Source organism: Saccopteryx leptura, chromosome 3 (genome assembly GCF_036850995.1).
Source record: "Saccopteryx leptura isolate mSacLep1 chromosome 3, mSacLep1_pri_phased_curated, whole genome shotgun sequence".
NCBI classification, from domain to species: Eukaryota; Metazoa; Chordata; class Mammalia; order Chiroptera; family Emballonuridae; genus Saccopteryx; species Saccopteryx leptura.
In genome coordinates, this window is record NC_089505.1 from 63,312,613 (window position 1) to 63,327,736 (window position 15,124).

Below are 15,124 nucleotides of genomic sequence, written 5' to 3' on the forward strand. Positions count from 1 at the left end.
ATATCAGGTATTTACATTCCGAATCATAACTGTAGCAAAATTACAGTTATGAAGTAGTCACCAAAGTTATTTTTTGGTTTGGGGTCACTGCAACATGAGGAACTGTATTGCAGGGTCATGGCATTAGAAAGGTTGAGAACCACTGAACTAAGGTGTCGCAATGAAAAACTGATGATTGATGCTTCTCATCTCTCTCCATTCCTATCTCTCTATCTGACTCTCTCTCTGTCTCTGTAAAAAAAAAAAATTTAGAGATTTGCCTCACCAAGTGGTGACGTAGTGGACAGACTATCGGCCTGGGATGCTGGGGACCCAGGTTCAAAATTCCGAGGTTACCAGCTTGAGTGCAGGATCACTGGCTTGAGGATGAGATCATAGACATGACCCCATGATCACTGGCTTGAGCCCAAGGTTGCTGGCTTGAAAAAGGGATCACTGGCTTGGCTGGAGCACATGGGTCGAGGCACATATAAGAAAGCAATCAATGAACAACAAAGGCAGTGGTTCTCAAACTTTTTGAAGTCAGGGCACATTTAAAATCCTACAAATAGCCTGACCGGGCAGTGGCGCAGTGGATAGAGCATCAGACTGGGATGCAGAGGACCCAGGTTCGAGATATGGGGTCTCTGGCTTGAGCGCGGGCTCATCTGGTTTGAGCAAAAGCTCACCAGCTTGGACCCAAGGTCGCTGGCTCGAGCAAGGGGTTACTCAGTCTGCTGAAGGCCCGCAGTCAAGGCACATATGAGAAGGCAATCAATAAACAACTAAGGTGTTGCAATGAAAAACTGATGATTGATGCTTCTCATCTCTCTCTGTTCCTGTCTGTCTGTCCCTGTCTATCCTTCTCTCTGACTCTCTGTCTGTCCCTGTAAAAAAAAAAAAAATAAATAAATTCTACAAATAATTGTAGGTGCACTATATACAAATTTCTGAGAAATGTTATGATAATTAAATAAAATATTAAAGAAAAAAAATATAAAGTCCAAGCATGCTTTTATGGTAATTAAACAAAATAAATACAACAAAATTAAATTTATTCTGACATTAAAAAACATTTTTATGTTACATTTTTTGAGTTATGCTTTTTAGAATTCATAAAAAAGAGGGGTTAAAAATTAAAAAACGACAAAAAGTTATCTTTATATATATAGATAGATATGTTCTTAGTAAGATTTAGTAAATTTGTCAGGTCCTGGCATAAATGTAAGTTTTTCATTCTTGTGTTTATGAGAAACATGAGCCTGATGTGTCCTAGCGATTTCTTCAATGTTTGGGCATATATTTGAAATGCAAACTCTCATTTCCTCGTCAATACATTGAAGAATTCTTCTCTTTTTACTCTTAATTGTGTTGAGTGCAGAAAACCCCCACCATACATATCATCTTAACTTTACACCAAATAAAGTGTAGAAGAAACTTGCCTCCAGTCTTTCCGGGGAACATGGGGGGTAGTGTAAACCAGTGGTCCCCAAACCCCAGGCCGCGGACTGGTACCAGTCCGTGGGCCATTTGGTACAGGTCCGCAGAGAAAGAATAAATAACTTACATTATTTCCATTTTATTTATATTTAAGCCTGAACGATGTTTTATTTAAAAAAAAAAATGACCAGATTCCCTCTGTTACATCCATCTAAGACTCACTCTTGATGCTTGTCTCAGTCACGTGATACATTTATCCGTCCCACCCTAAAGGCTGGTCTGTGAAAATATTTTCTGACATTAAACCGGTCTGTGGCCCCAAAAAAGTTGGGGACCACTGATGTAAACTATCCAGCACCACAGCTTAACAGTCTTTTGCAACATAATCAGGCAAGTAAGGTGAGGGGTTGGGCAGACTGTCAGCTTACAGCCAATTCCCCATACTCCCCCAAAAATCTAAACTCCAAAAACCCTGTTGGTTTTTGGTCCTCAACGGGCACATATTTCTCTGGAATACCATAGGGCTCACCTGGAAATCTAGGGCAGGCCAGTGCGCCCTGGTGCACACTTTGAGAACCACTGAACTAAAATGTCATAATTATGAGTTGATGCTTTTCATCTCTCTCCTTTCCTATCTGTCTGTCTGTCCCTCTCTTGCTCACTAAAATAAAATAAAATAAAAATTTTGCTTTTCATCTCTGGTTGGTTTGCTCAGTGGATAGAGCATTGGCTCTGCCTACCGAAATTCCAGGTTCTATCCCCGGTCAGGGCACAGATAAGAAGCAACCATCTGCATCTCTTCCCCTGCCCCCTTTTCTCTCTTCCCTTCTTGCAGCCAGTGGCCCGATTGGTTCAAGCATTGGGCCCCGGATGCTGAGAACAGCTTGGTTGATTAGAGCATGGGTCTCAGATGGGGGTTGCTGGGTGGATCCTGGTCAGGGCAGCTGTGGAAGTCTATCTCCCCTCCTCTCACTTAAAAAAATTTTTTTTTACTTGTCTAGGACATACATTAAAACTATACATTTCCCTCTCCCTGTCCACCCCTGGGGAGAGGGGGGTGTGGAGAAGCAGATGATCACTTTTCCTGTGTGCCCTGATCGGGAATTGAACCAGGATGTTCATACTCTGGGCAGACACTCTATCCACTGAGCCAGTGGCCAGGGCCTCAGTGTCTTTCTTTCTTTTTTTTTTTTTTTTTTTTTTTTTTTGTGGCAGAGACAGGGAGAGTCAGAGAGAGGGACAGATAGGGACAGACAGACAGGAAGGGAGAGAGATTAGAAACATCAAGTCTTCGTTGAGGTTCCTTAGTTGTTCATTGATTGATTTCTCATATGTTCCTTAACCTGGGGGCCACAGCAGACCGAGTGACCCCTTGCTGGAACCAGCGACCTTGGGCCCAAGCTGGTGAGCTTTGCTCAAACCAGATGAGCCCTCACTTAAACTGGAGACCTTGTGGTCTCGAACCTGGGTCCTCCACATCCCAGTTCAATGCTCTATCCACTGCGCCACTGCCTGGTCAGGCTCAGTGTCTTTTTTTGACATTTATTTTGCTTGGTATTCTCTGAGCTTCCTGGATCTGTGGTTGGGTGTGTGCCATTAACTGGGGGAAGTTCTCTGTCATTATTGTTGCAAAGGCTTCTGTTCATTTCTCTTCTCTTCTCCTTCTGTTATTCCCATTATGCAGATGTTGCACCTTTGTAGTTGTCCACAGTACTGATATCCCGTTCTGTTTTTTTGTTTTTTTTTCAGTCTTTGTTCTCTTTGCTTTTCAGTTTTGGAGGTTCCTACTGAGACACCCTCAAGCTCAGAGATTCTTTTCTCAGCTGTGTCAACCGTAAGCCCAGCAAAAACATTCTTCATTTTTGTGACAGTGTTTTTGACCTTTAGCATTTCTTTTTTATTCTTTCTCGGGATTTCTCTCTCTGTGTTTACATTGCCCGTAAGTTCTCTCATGCTGTCTACTTTATCTATTAGAGTAAATTAATAGATTAATCATAGTTGTTTTGAATTCCAGGTCTGATCATTTTTACATCTCCACCATGTCTAGTTTGAATGCTTGTTTTGTCTCTTTGAATTGTGTTTTGGTATGCTTTATAATGTTTTCTTTTTAAATAAAAAAAGAGGAGACAGACAGACTCCTGCATGCGCCCAACTGGGATCCATTCAGCAACCCCTGTCTGGGGCCAATGCTCAAGTCAACAGAGCTATCCTCAGTGCCTGGGGCTGACAGTCAAATCAGTTGAACCACTGGCTGGGAGAGGGGAAGAGAGAGAGAAGGGGAACCAAGAGAAGCAGATTGGCTGCTTCTCCTGTGTGCCCTGACTGGGAACTGAACCTGGGACTTCCACACACCGGGTCAATGCTCAATCCACTTAGCCAATTGGCCAGGGCCTAATTTTTTTCTTGATAGCCAGACATGATGTACCGGTAATAGAAACTAAATAGGCATTTAGTAATGTGGTGGTGAGATGTGTGTGTTGGGGAACAGGATAAAGAGTCTGTAGTCCAATGGTTAGGTCTCAGTGTTTTAGTGAGTGTCTGCCTATAGACTGTGAACTTCACAAGTGTTAAAAGATTTTTTTCTCCCTCATAAGTGGGAGAGGATGGCTGGAATGGACTGGAGTTGAGTATTTCCCTTCCTCTGGACAGGTAGGCTGATGGTACCCCAGCAGGTGAGGCTCTCAAGAACTTCAAAATGGTCCTTTCCCCACTCTCCCTACCAGAAGTACAGGGCATTTCTCTAATATTTCCTATGGGAACCAACTTGAGCTCCTTGAGGTGAATCTCACAAAAGTGGGGGGGGGCTCCTATCACTGGGTCCTACTGGCGTTTTTAACTCTTGGAGTTGTTCACAGAGAGCTTCCCCCAATTTACCAATGACAGTTCTGGTTTTCCTGCCCAGGCACTGGTTCCCCAGTGGCTTCTGCTTGTGAGTTTCTACTCCTGTTGTTATGAGTCGGGGGCGCAGAGAGAGAGATCAGCAGACGAAATCATCAAGGACTAGCAAAGGACCACCGCTCGCTCAGGCAAATGGCCCCGAGTTCGCACTGTGTCCTATTTTTATTCACAGGACTTCAAAAAGCTTGTTTACTGAGAAATTGGCATAACATCAAGCATAACTTTTACTTAAAGATACATGGAGTACACCTGCATGATAGCTTAATAATAATATAATATCAGAAGGCATTAATTGCTATTGCTTCTATGGTTCCCACAACATTTCTTTCTTTATCTCAAGGGATAACCTTGAAAGGAACAGAAATCTTATGAGAATGTTTTACTGAGAAAAAAGCCCAGCAACTGCCTTCAGTCACATAGACCTGTTTCAGTGACCCGCCTTCAAGTCACAAAACAATTCTCTTGGCAAAACATTCTTTTCTTGTTGGCTGTATTCCCATCCGAGGCCATGCAATGGGTTATTCCACTACATACTCCAGTAAGTTTATTCTCTCTACTATTTGCCTGTGGGTCTCTCCAATCTTTTTTTTTTTTTTTAATTTTTTTTTTTTCTGAAGCTGGAAACGGGGAGAGACAGTCAGACAGACTCCCGCATGCACCCGACCGGGATCCACCCGGCACGCCCACCACGGGCAACACTCTGCCCACCAGGGGGCGATGCTCTGCCCCTCTGGGGCGTCACTCTGCCGCGACCAGAGCCACTCTAGTGCCTGGGGCAGAGGCCCAGGAGCCATCCCCAGCGCCCGGGCCATCTTTGCTCCAATGGAGCCTTGGCTGCGGGAGGGGAAGAGAGAGACAGAGAGGAAGGAGGGGGGGTGGAGAAGCAAATGGGCACTTCTCCTATGTGCCCTGGCCGGGAATCGAACCCGGGTCCCCCGCACACCAGGCCGACGCTCTACCGCTGAGCCAACCGGCCAGGGCTCTCCAGTCTTGACAGCAGTGTTTTGCCCTGTGGTCTCACCTCTCTTAAGCATTCTAGACTACATTTTTCAGTCCATCCAGTTTTTTTAAAAAATTTTTTTTTAATTCATTTTAGAGACGAGAGAGCGAGACAGAGAGAGAGAAGGAGGGAGGAGCTGGAAGCATCAACTCCCATATGTGCCTTGACCAGGCAAGCTCAGGGTTTCGAACTGGAGACCTCAGCATTTCTAGGTCGACGCTTTATCCACTGTGCCACCACAGGTCAGGCTCCATCCAGTTTTTTACTTGTAAAGACTGAGCAGTGGCTTCCAAGTTCCTTATATGTGAAACTGGAACCAGCAGCTACCTGAAAGGGTCCTATAGATGGGAAAAGAATGTATACTCTGCCATTGTGGGGTGTAATGTTTTCTACCAGTTAGTTCAAGTTGATTAATTGTATTGTTCAGATCTATAGTCATTCTGGAAAAAAAAAATTATTTTATTTTTTTTGCTTTTCTATCAGTTATCTATGAAACATGTTAAAATTTCCAACTATGGGCCCTGGCTGTTGGCTCAGTAGTAGAGCATCGGCCTGGTGTGTGGATGTCCTGGGTTCTATTCCCGGTCAGGGCACACAGGAGAAGCAACCAGTTGCTTCTCCACCCCTTTCCCGCCCCCTCATGTCTCTCTCTCTCTCTCTCTCTCTCTCACTCTTTCTCTCCTGCAGCCATGGCTCGATTGGAGCGAGTTGGTCTCCAGTGCTGAAGATGGCTCCATAGCCTCTGCCTCAGGACCTAAGAAGAGCTCGGTTGCTGAGCAACAAAGCAAGGCCCCAGATGGGCAGAGCATCCCCCCCTAGTGGACTTCCTGGGGTCCTGGTTGGAGCACACGTGGAGTCTGTCTCTCTGCCTCCCCTCCTCTCACTGAATTAAAAAAAAATCCCAACTATGGTTGTGGATTTATCTACTACTTCTCCTTTTAGTTCTGGCAACTTTTGCTGGATGCTTTTGAAGATACGTTCTTGAGTTGGAAAGGTAATTTATATATATATATTCTGAATTCAACTTCTTTGGCAGAAATACATATTGCGGCTATTTTATCCCAGGTTTTGACTTACATTTTTATTTTTTTAAGTACGCTTTTGGAAGAACAGAAGTTTTATGTTTTGATGACAGACATCCAATTTATCTTTTTTTTCTTTTATGATTAGTGCTTTTTGTGTCTTGTCTAAAAAAATCTTTGCCTACCCTAAGTTTGTGATTTTCTCCAATGTTCCGCCCCCCTCCAGGAATTTTACAGTTTCATCCTTTACATTTAATCCATCATTCATTTTGAGATCATTTTTGTGTGTTGTGTTTTAGGTTCAGTTTGGTTGATGCGAATATCTAGTTGTTCCCAGCACAATTATTGAAGACTATCTCTTCCTTCCATAGCATTACACAGACATATTTATAGAAAAGCAACTGAGGGATTATTTTCAGGACTCTCTATTGTGTTGGTGTGATATATACTACAGTGGTGGGGTTCAAATAATCTAACAACCGGTTCTCTGCCCTAATGACCATTCTGAGTATAAAAAAATGATATACCAAAAGGTAGTTTATTACTTCATGCATTTAAATACTTAAATAAGAACAATAAAAAAGGTACACAAAACTAGATTATGTTATGTTTTAAAATATTAATAACAAAATATTAAATAATACCTGACAAAAAACAATAAAACTGTTAAGAGATTTCTATATTGCTTCTTGTTTGTTTGTTTTTTTTCTACAGTGACAGAGAGAGAGAGAGTCAGAGAGAGGGATAGATAGAGACAGACAGGAACGGAGAGAGACGAGAAGCATCAATCATTAGCTTTTTGTTGCCACCGACACCTTAGTTGTTCATTGATTACTTTCTTTAGTGTGCTTTGACTGCGGGCCTTCAGCAGACCGAGTAGCCCCTTGCTCGAGCCAGCGACCTTGGGTCCAAGCTGGTGAGCTTTGCTCAAACCAGATGAGCCCACGCTCAAGCTGGCGACCTCGGGGTCTTGAACCTGGGTCCTCCGCATCCCAGTCCGACACTCTGTCCACTGCGCCACCGCCTGGTCAGGCTATATTGCTTCTTGATTGGCGTCCTCACTTGCAATTTTTTTTCACCTATGGATAGAATGAGCATTCCTACCGGCACTTAGAATACAGTTATATTGTTGCGCAGATTAATGTTAAAAAAGAATAAAGAATGCAAACTTGTAATTTTTATATTGGGCGGCTGCCCAGGCGCCCACCTTAGAGAGAACCCTGATTACAAGTGCCATTTTAACAACTGGTTTGCCAAACTCAACAAAAAATTAGGTATCAGTTCTGCCAAAGCGGTGCGAACTGGCTGGATCCCACCACTGCATATAGTATTTGTACTTTGGTGACTAGATCATATTGCTTAGCTGCTATGAACATGGTTGCACCAATATCTGCTTTAGTCCTTGCTTTTAATGATTTTGGGTCTAGACCTAAAAGCAGAATTGCTGGGTCACGTAGTCTTCTGTTTCCATACTGTTTTCTGTGGGAGCTGTATCATTTTCCATACCTACTGGCAGTGCACATGGGTTCCAGTTTCTTCACATCTTTCCCAACACTTGTTATTTTTCTTTGCTTTTTTTAAAAAAATAGCCATTTAGCCTGACCAGGTGTGGCACAGTGGATAGAGCGTCGCACTGGGATGCGGAAGGACCCAGGTTCGAGACCCCGAGGTCACCAGCTTGAGCGCGGGCTCATCTGGCTTGAGCAAAGAGCTCACCAACTTGGACCCAAGGTCGCTGGCTCCAGCAGGGGGTTACTCGGTCTGTTGAAGGCCCACGGTCAAGGCACATGTGAGAAAGCAATCAATGAACAACTAAGAAGTTGCAACGCGCAAACGAGAAACTGATGATTGATGCTTCTCATCTCTCTCCGTTCCTGTCTGTCCCTGTCTATCTCTGCCTCTGTAAAAAAAAAAAAAAAAAAAAAGCCATTTATATATATATTTTTTCTTTTTTTTCTTCCAAGTGAGAGGAGGAGAGGATAGACAGACTCCCACATGTGCCCCGAACAGAAGCCACCCAGCAACCCCCGCCTGGGGCTGATGCTCTGTCCATCTGGAGCCATGCTTGCAAACAAGCTATTTTTAGCACCTGAGGTGGAGGCTCTACAGAGCCATCCTCAGAGTCTGGCTGGTGTGCGCAAATCAATCTAGCCATGGCTATGGGAAGGGAATAGAGAGAGAAAAGCTGGAGAAGAAGGGCTAGGGAAGCAGATGATTGCTTCTCCTGTGTGCCCTGACCTGGAATCGAACCTGGGACATCCGTATGCCAAGCTGACACTCTACCACTGAACCAACCGGCCAGGGCTAAAATAGCCATCTTAATGAGAGGGAAGTTGTATCTGAGTGTGCTTCTGACTTGCATTTCCCTAATGAGCATCTTTTCATGGGCTTATTGGCCATTTGTGTGTGTGTTTTTTTACTTTAAAAAAAAACTTCTATTTATTAATTTTGAATAAGTAATGCATTTGTAACCAGAAACAATAGATGTGAAGGAATAAACAGTGAAAAACAAGTCTCCCTATCACCACTGCGGCCGAGCCACTCAGCTCCTTTCCCTGAAAACAAGCTTCAGCCATAATGAATCCTTTCTCAAAATCTCTGTGAATCTTTCCTGCAGCTTACAGAGTGGCCATTTGTACATTTTCTTTAGAGAAATGTCTATTCAAGTCTTTTGTCCATTTTTGGGTTGAGTTATTTGTTATTTTGTTGTTGAGTTGTTTATATTCTAGATACTAATTCCCTATCAGATGTATGATTTGTGAATATTTTTCCCATTCTGTGGGTTGCCTTTTCACTCTCTTGATAGTATCTTTTGATGTACAAAAGTTTTTAATTTTGATAAAGCCCAATTGATCTTTTTTGTTGTGGTTGTCCTTACCTGTGGTTTTCTTTTTGTTTGTTTTTTTGTGTTTTTTTTTTTTTTTACAGTGACAGAGAGAGAGAGAGTCAGAGAGAGGGATAGACATACAGGAACAGAGAGAGATGAGAAGCATCAATTATCAGTTTTTTGTTGCGACACCTTAGTTGTTCATTGATTGCTTTCTCATATGTGCCTTGACTATGGGCCTTCAGCAGACCAAGTAACCCCTTGCTCAAGCCAGAGACCTTGGATCCAAGCTGGTGAGCTTCGCTCAAACCAGATGAGCCCGCGCTCAAGCTGGCAACCTCAAGGTCTCGAACCTTGGTCCTCCGCATCCCAGTCCAATGCTCTATCCATTGCGCCACCGCCTGGTCAGGCCTTACCTGTGGTTTTGACATTATACTTAAGAAACCATTGTCACCTGGGCCCTGGCCGGTTGGCTCAGCGGTAGAGCGTCGGCCTGCGGGGGGCCCAGGTTCGATTCCCGGCCAGGGCACATAGGAGAAGTGCCCATTTGCTTCTCCACCCCCCCTCCTTCCTCTCTGTCTCTCTCTTTCCCTCCCGCAGCCAAGGCTCCATTGGAGCAAAGATAGCCCGGGCGCTGGGGATGGCTCCTTGGCCTCTGCCCCAGGCGCTAGAGTGGCTCTGGTCGTGGCAGAGTGATGCCCCGGAGGGGCAGAGCATCGCCCCCTGGTGGGCAGAGCGTCGCCCCTGGTGGGCGTGCCGGGTGGATCCCAGTCGGGCGCATGCGGGAGTCTGTCTGACTTTCTCTCCCCGTTTCCAGCTTCAAAAAAATACAAAAAAAAAAAAAAAAAGAAACCATTGTCACCTGATCAGGCATTGATGCAGTGGATAGAGTGTCAAACTGGGATGTGGAAGACCCAGGTTCAAAACCCGGAGGTCGCCGGCTTGAGCGGGGGGTTGCTGGCTTGAGCATTGGATCATAGACATGACCCCATGGTCTCTGGCTTGAGCCCAACGGTCTCCAATTTAAAGCCCAAGGTCGCTGACTTGAGTCCAAGATCACTGGCTTGAGCAGGAGATCACTCGCTCTGCGGGAGCACATGGATCAGGGCACATATGAGAAAGCAATCAATGATCTAAGGTGTCACAATGAAGAACTGATGCTTTTCATCTCTCTCCCTTCATATCTGTCTGACTCTCTCTGTGTCTGTAAAAAATAAAAAATAAAAAAAAATCATTGTTAAATTTTTCATGAAGATTTTGACCCAATGTTCTCTCCTAAGAGTTTTATAGTTTTCTCTCTCAATTCAGGCCTTTGATATTAATTTTTGTATGCCATATAACATAAGGATCTGACTTCATTCTTTTGCACATGGATATTCAGTTTCCCCTGTATTATTTTCTGAAAACAGAAAGACTGTCTTATCTCTCATTGAATGATCCTGGCATCTTTACTGAAAGAAAACTCTGATCACTGTATGTGAGTTTAGTTCTGAACTCTGTTCCATTCCATTGGTCTATATGTCTGTCTCTATGCTGGTACCATACTGTTTTGATTACTGTAGCTTTGTGGTACGTTTTGAAATAAGGAAGTGTGAGTCTTCCAACTTTTTTCTTCCTTTTTCAAGATTGTTCTGGCTCTTCAGTGTTCCTTGAAATTCCATATGTGTTTTACACTTGATCTTAGCCAAAGGCCATAAAGTGATCCATATGAGTTTTAAGTTGGACTTTTTTTTTTTTTTTTGTATTTTTCTGAAGCTAGAAATGGGTAGAGACAGTCAGACAGACTCCCGCATGCGCCCGACCGGGATCCACCCGGCACGCCCACCAGGGGGCAACGCTCTGCCCCTCCGGGGTGTAGCTCTGCCCCGACCAGAGCCACTCTAGCGCCTGAGGCAGAGGCCAAGGAGCCATCCCCAGCGCCCAGGCCATCTTTGCTCCAATGGAGCCTCGGCTGCGGGAGGGGAAGAGAGAGACAGAGAGGAAGGAGAGGGGGAGGGGTGGAGAAGCAGATGGGCGCTTCTCCTGTGTGCCCTGGCTGGGAATCAAACCGGGGACTTCTGCACGCCAGGCCGACGCTCTACCACTGAGCCAACTGGCCAGGGCCTAGGTTGGACTTTTTTTCTTTTTTTTTGTATTTTTCTGAAGCTGGAAACCGGGAGAGGCAGTCAGACAGACTCCCGCATGCGCCTGACTGGGATCCACCCAGCACGCCCACCAGGGGGCGATGCTCTGCCCATCCGGGGCGTCGCTCTGTTGCGACCAGAGCCACTCTAGCGCCTGAGGCAGAGGCCAAGGAGCCATCCCAGCGCCGGGGCCATCTTTGCTCCAATGGAGCCTCGGCTGCGGGAGGGGAAGAGAGAGACAGAGAGGAAGGAGAGGGGGAGGGGTGGAGAAGCAGATGGGCGCTTCTCCTGTGTGCCCTGGCCGGGAATCGAATCCGGGACTTCTGCACGCCAGGCTGACGCTCTACCACTGAGCCAACCAGCCAGGGCCTAGGTTGGACTTTTTAAAAAAAATTTTTTTAAGCCCTGGCCGGTTGGCTCAGTGTTAGATAGAGCATTGGCCTGGCATGTGGTAGTCATGGGTTCAATTCCCAGTCAGGGCACACAGGTGGCCATCTTCTTCTCCACCCTTCCTGCTTCTCTCTCTCTCTCTCCCTCCTGTAGCCATGGCTTGAGCATGGCATCTGGTGCAAGGATAGCTCCTTTGGAGCCCATCAGCCGCAGGTGTTAAAAATAGTTCGATACTCAAGCATTGGCCCCAGATGGGGTTGCTGAGTGGATACCAGTCATGGCACATGCTGGAGTCTACTTCACTATCTCTCCTCCTCTCACCTTAAAAAAAAAAAAAGGCTATATCTTGACCCATGTTCATTTTTTATTTATTTATTCATTTTAGAGAGGAGAGAGAAAGAGAGAGAGAGAAAGGGGAGAGGAGCAGGAAGCATCAACTCCCATATGTGCCTTGACCAGGCAAGTGCAGGTTTCGAACCGGCAACCTCAGCATTCCAGGTCGACGCTTTATCCACTGCGCCACCACAGGTCAGGCTTGACCCATGTTCATTACCTAAGTATGTTCACTTTGCAGAAATTCATTGAGCTTTGCACAAATGATCTGTGTATCTATCTGTGAGTTTATTACACTTCTATAAAGAGTTTAAAAATCCAAAGATAATAAGCTTTTTGAATATGAAGGTGAGAATCTCGTTTTTCCCTTCAATCTTATTCTCCAGAGGTAACCATAGATACAAACTGGGTAGTGTATCTATCTGGAGTTATAAATCTACTTGCTGAGCTGTATCCACTGTCCTGTACTTGGCATTTTTCACCTAACCATGTATCTTGGAGGATGTTTCATGTCAGAACATGAAAAGTTGCCTCCACTCTTTTATCAACTACACTGTATTGCCTTTGGGGCTGTACCAGACCTAGTTTACCCCTCCCCCCGGACTGTTTCCATCTTTGCAAATTTGAACAGTGTAGCATGGATATATTGCTTCAAGTATATGTTTTGCACCTGGGTGATTATGGAAAAGGAATGCATTCCTAGAAGTAAGGTTTCTGAATTTAAGGATGTGAGCATTTTATATTTCCCTTTGAAAACCATTCCATGAGTCTGCTTACCTGAATGTGTTTCTGCAGAAATTTGGAGAAAGCTGGCAATAGTAAAGCCATGTTACATGCCTTAAAGACATTTGAAGTCATTCAGGTCCCTGAAAATGGCTATTAGGAAGGAAGGAAGGAAGGAAGGAAGGAAGGAAGGAAGGAAGGAAGGAAGGAAGGAAGGAAGGAAAGAAAGAACCGCTCCATGTATAATAACGTACATTAGGTGAGACTAGAAGAAAATGTGAGGGGCCATGCCGGATAACGTGGAGGTTACCAGTTTGATCCCTGGTCAGGACACATACAGGAACAGATGTTCCTGTCTCTATCTTGCTCTCTCCCTTCCTCTCTCTAAAATCAATAAAATGAACATTTAAAAAATGATTTTTAAAATGTGGGGAATGTATTGGTTCCATTTTCCTCCTCAGGACCTCTGGGCTAGTGTCAACTGCAAGATGATGTCTATGGTCCAGGTGGGAGTGGATCTCAGCAAGCATGCCTCCTCCTCCAGGAAACCCCCCTACACTGACTCCCAGACACATCAGGCATCCTTGGACTCTCCCAACCCCTGAGCTCCCACCTTTTAGCCCTGACAACTCTGGATGATAGCTATGTCTCCCACTGGCTGTCGGACCCAAAAGGCAGTGTCAAGGTTATTAAGGGTTTTGTTAACAGACATTGGACACCCTTGGTTGCTCCCTCCATACGTCTGAGAACCTCTCCCACATTGTTCTGGTGCTTTGATGGAGCTGCCTTAGGCCAAGGGCTCAATAGGAAATGAGTTGCCTGGGTCAACATTTTATCACACAGGCACTGAAATGCAAAGGAGGGTCCCATCCCTCACTCTGCGGGTGGGTAACAAAGGGGAGGGAGTGGGAAGCTCCATGGTGGGCTAGATCCTGAGCCACAGTGCCCTCCTTCCCAGAGTTCCCTGACCAGGTGCTGTTTTGGTTCGGGCTGCAACCCCATGGTTTGATAAGGATAGGTTATCCTGGTCTCAGGTGAATCAACTCCAGTCTGAGCAGAGGGGTTGGCCACCCAGACACTCCCCTCCTCCCTTCGCTCACCCTGGACCATGACCTTGTCTCATATGAATAGTCTCCCTCACCATTTAGCTTTATCTTTTCCCTCTAGTAATGGGGCTGCTCATCTTTATTCTGTTGTGTCATGTCACTTCGTGACAGTCAGGGCCTAGGGGACCTCATTGGTGCATGAGTGAAAATAAGTTATTTCAAATAATACTGCTCCCTCCTAAGTGGTGGGGATGCTAGCCTAGGACCAGGGAGCAAAGCGCAGTTAGGCATGTGGCACGGGGTGCTTGGTGGACAGTGGCTGAGAGCTCTTGGAGTCTATCTGATAGAATCTCAGCTGCTGCCTCTAAGATACTGTCCCCCAGGCAATGCTAATCCGTGCCTGCTTCCTGCCTGGGATAAACTCCCTCCTCCCAGGGCCAGGGGGCCGCTCCAGGAGGTCTTGTGCACTTAGGATACACTGGTACCCAATGGATAGCTGCAACCCTGCCCCAGTCCCACATCCAGGATGGGGTCATGGTGGATCCCACCTGCATCTGAGTCCAAACAGCTAACGCTTTCCAAGCACTTCCCGTGAGTCAGGACCTGTGCTACCTCCTCTTGGAGTCCTCCCCACCTGCTCCCTGGTGGCTGTTGTAGGAGCCTGGGGTGTACAGGTGGGGTCCTGGCACCTATGGGTGGGTGACTGGCTGCATTCCTTCCCCTGTCTGGACCTCTGGTTCCAAGTCTGCAAGTTTGTTGAGAAGGGGCACTGAGTGAACCCTTGGAAGGATGGGACTTGGTATGCAGTAAGTGCTAAATTATTGCAGCTGTTAAGACACTTTCTTTCATTTACAAAAGTGGAAACTGAGGTTTTGGGTAAGGTCGGAGTTTCTTGGGTCAGACCAAGAACATGTTTGCAAAGCCTGAAAGGACACTGCCAATCTCAGACGAATACATCTTGAATTAAATGCTTACAAATTGCATGTAGTTAATTTCTCAATTCCTCTCTTGTGTATCAAGGACACTGAGAGTGTCATTTTAGGAGTTGAAGTGAGGAGGGTACATCCTCTGGACACCTTGCCTAGTCCCGGGCAAGGACAGCTAAAGCAGTTCTGTATATGGGGACCGGAACCACAGCTCAGAGAGGGTCAGCTTCCTGCCCTGGGTCACACAGCCCTGGGGCTCCGAGAATCCTGAGTTCCCATCTTCAGAGTTCAAATGTGCGTGAGGTTCCACCCCAGCCCTAGTGCTGACCCCTGGCTGCCTCCTCTTTCTGACTTCTCAGGAAAAAAAAAAAAAAAACTTGCCAGGAAGCATCCATCATAGGCTGTCCAACCAGGCCG

At 45.7% G+C, this 15,124-nt stretch overlaps 1 non-coding gene across 1 annotated transcript; it reads left to right on the forward strand.

Moving 5' to 3' along the window:
• The first annotated feature begins 12,765 nt into the window (after window positions 1–12,765).
• Window positions 12,766–12,896, forward strand: LOC136401632 (small nucleolar RNA SNORA33). Its single transcript, XR_010750654.1, has one exon. It is a non-coding gene; the product is annotated as a small nucleolar RNA SNORA33 (small nucleolar RNA).
• The last annotated feature ends 2,228 nt before the right edge of the window (window positions 12,897–15,124 follow it).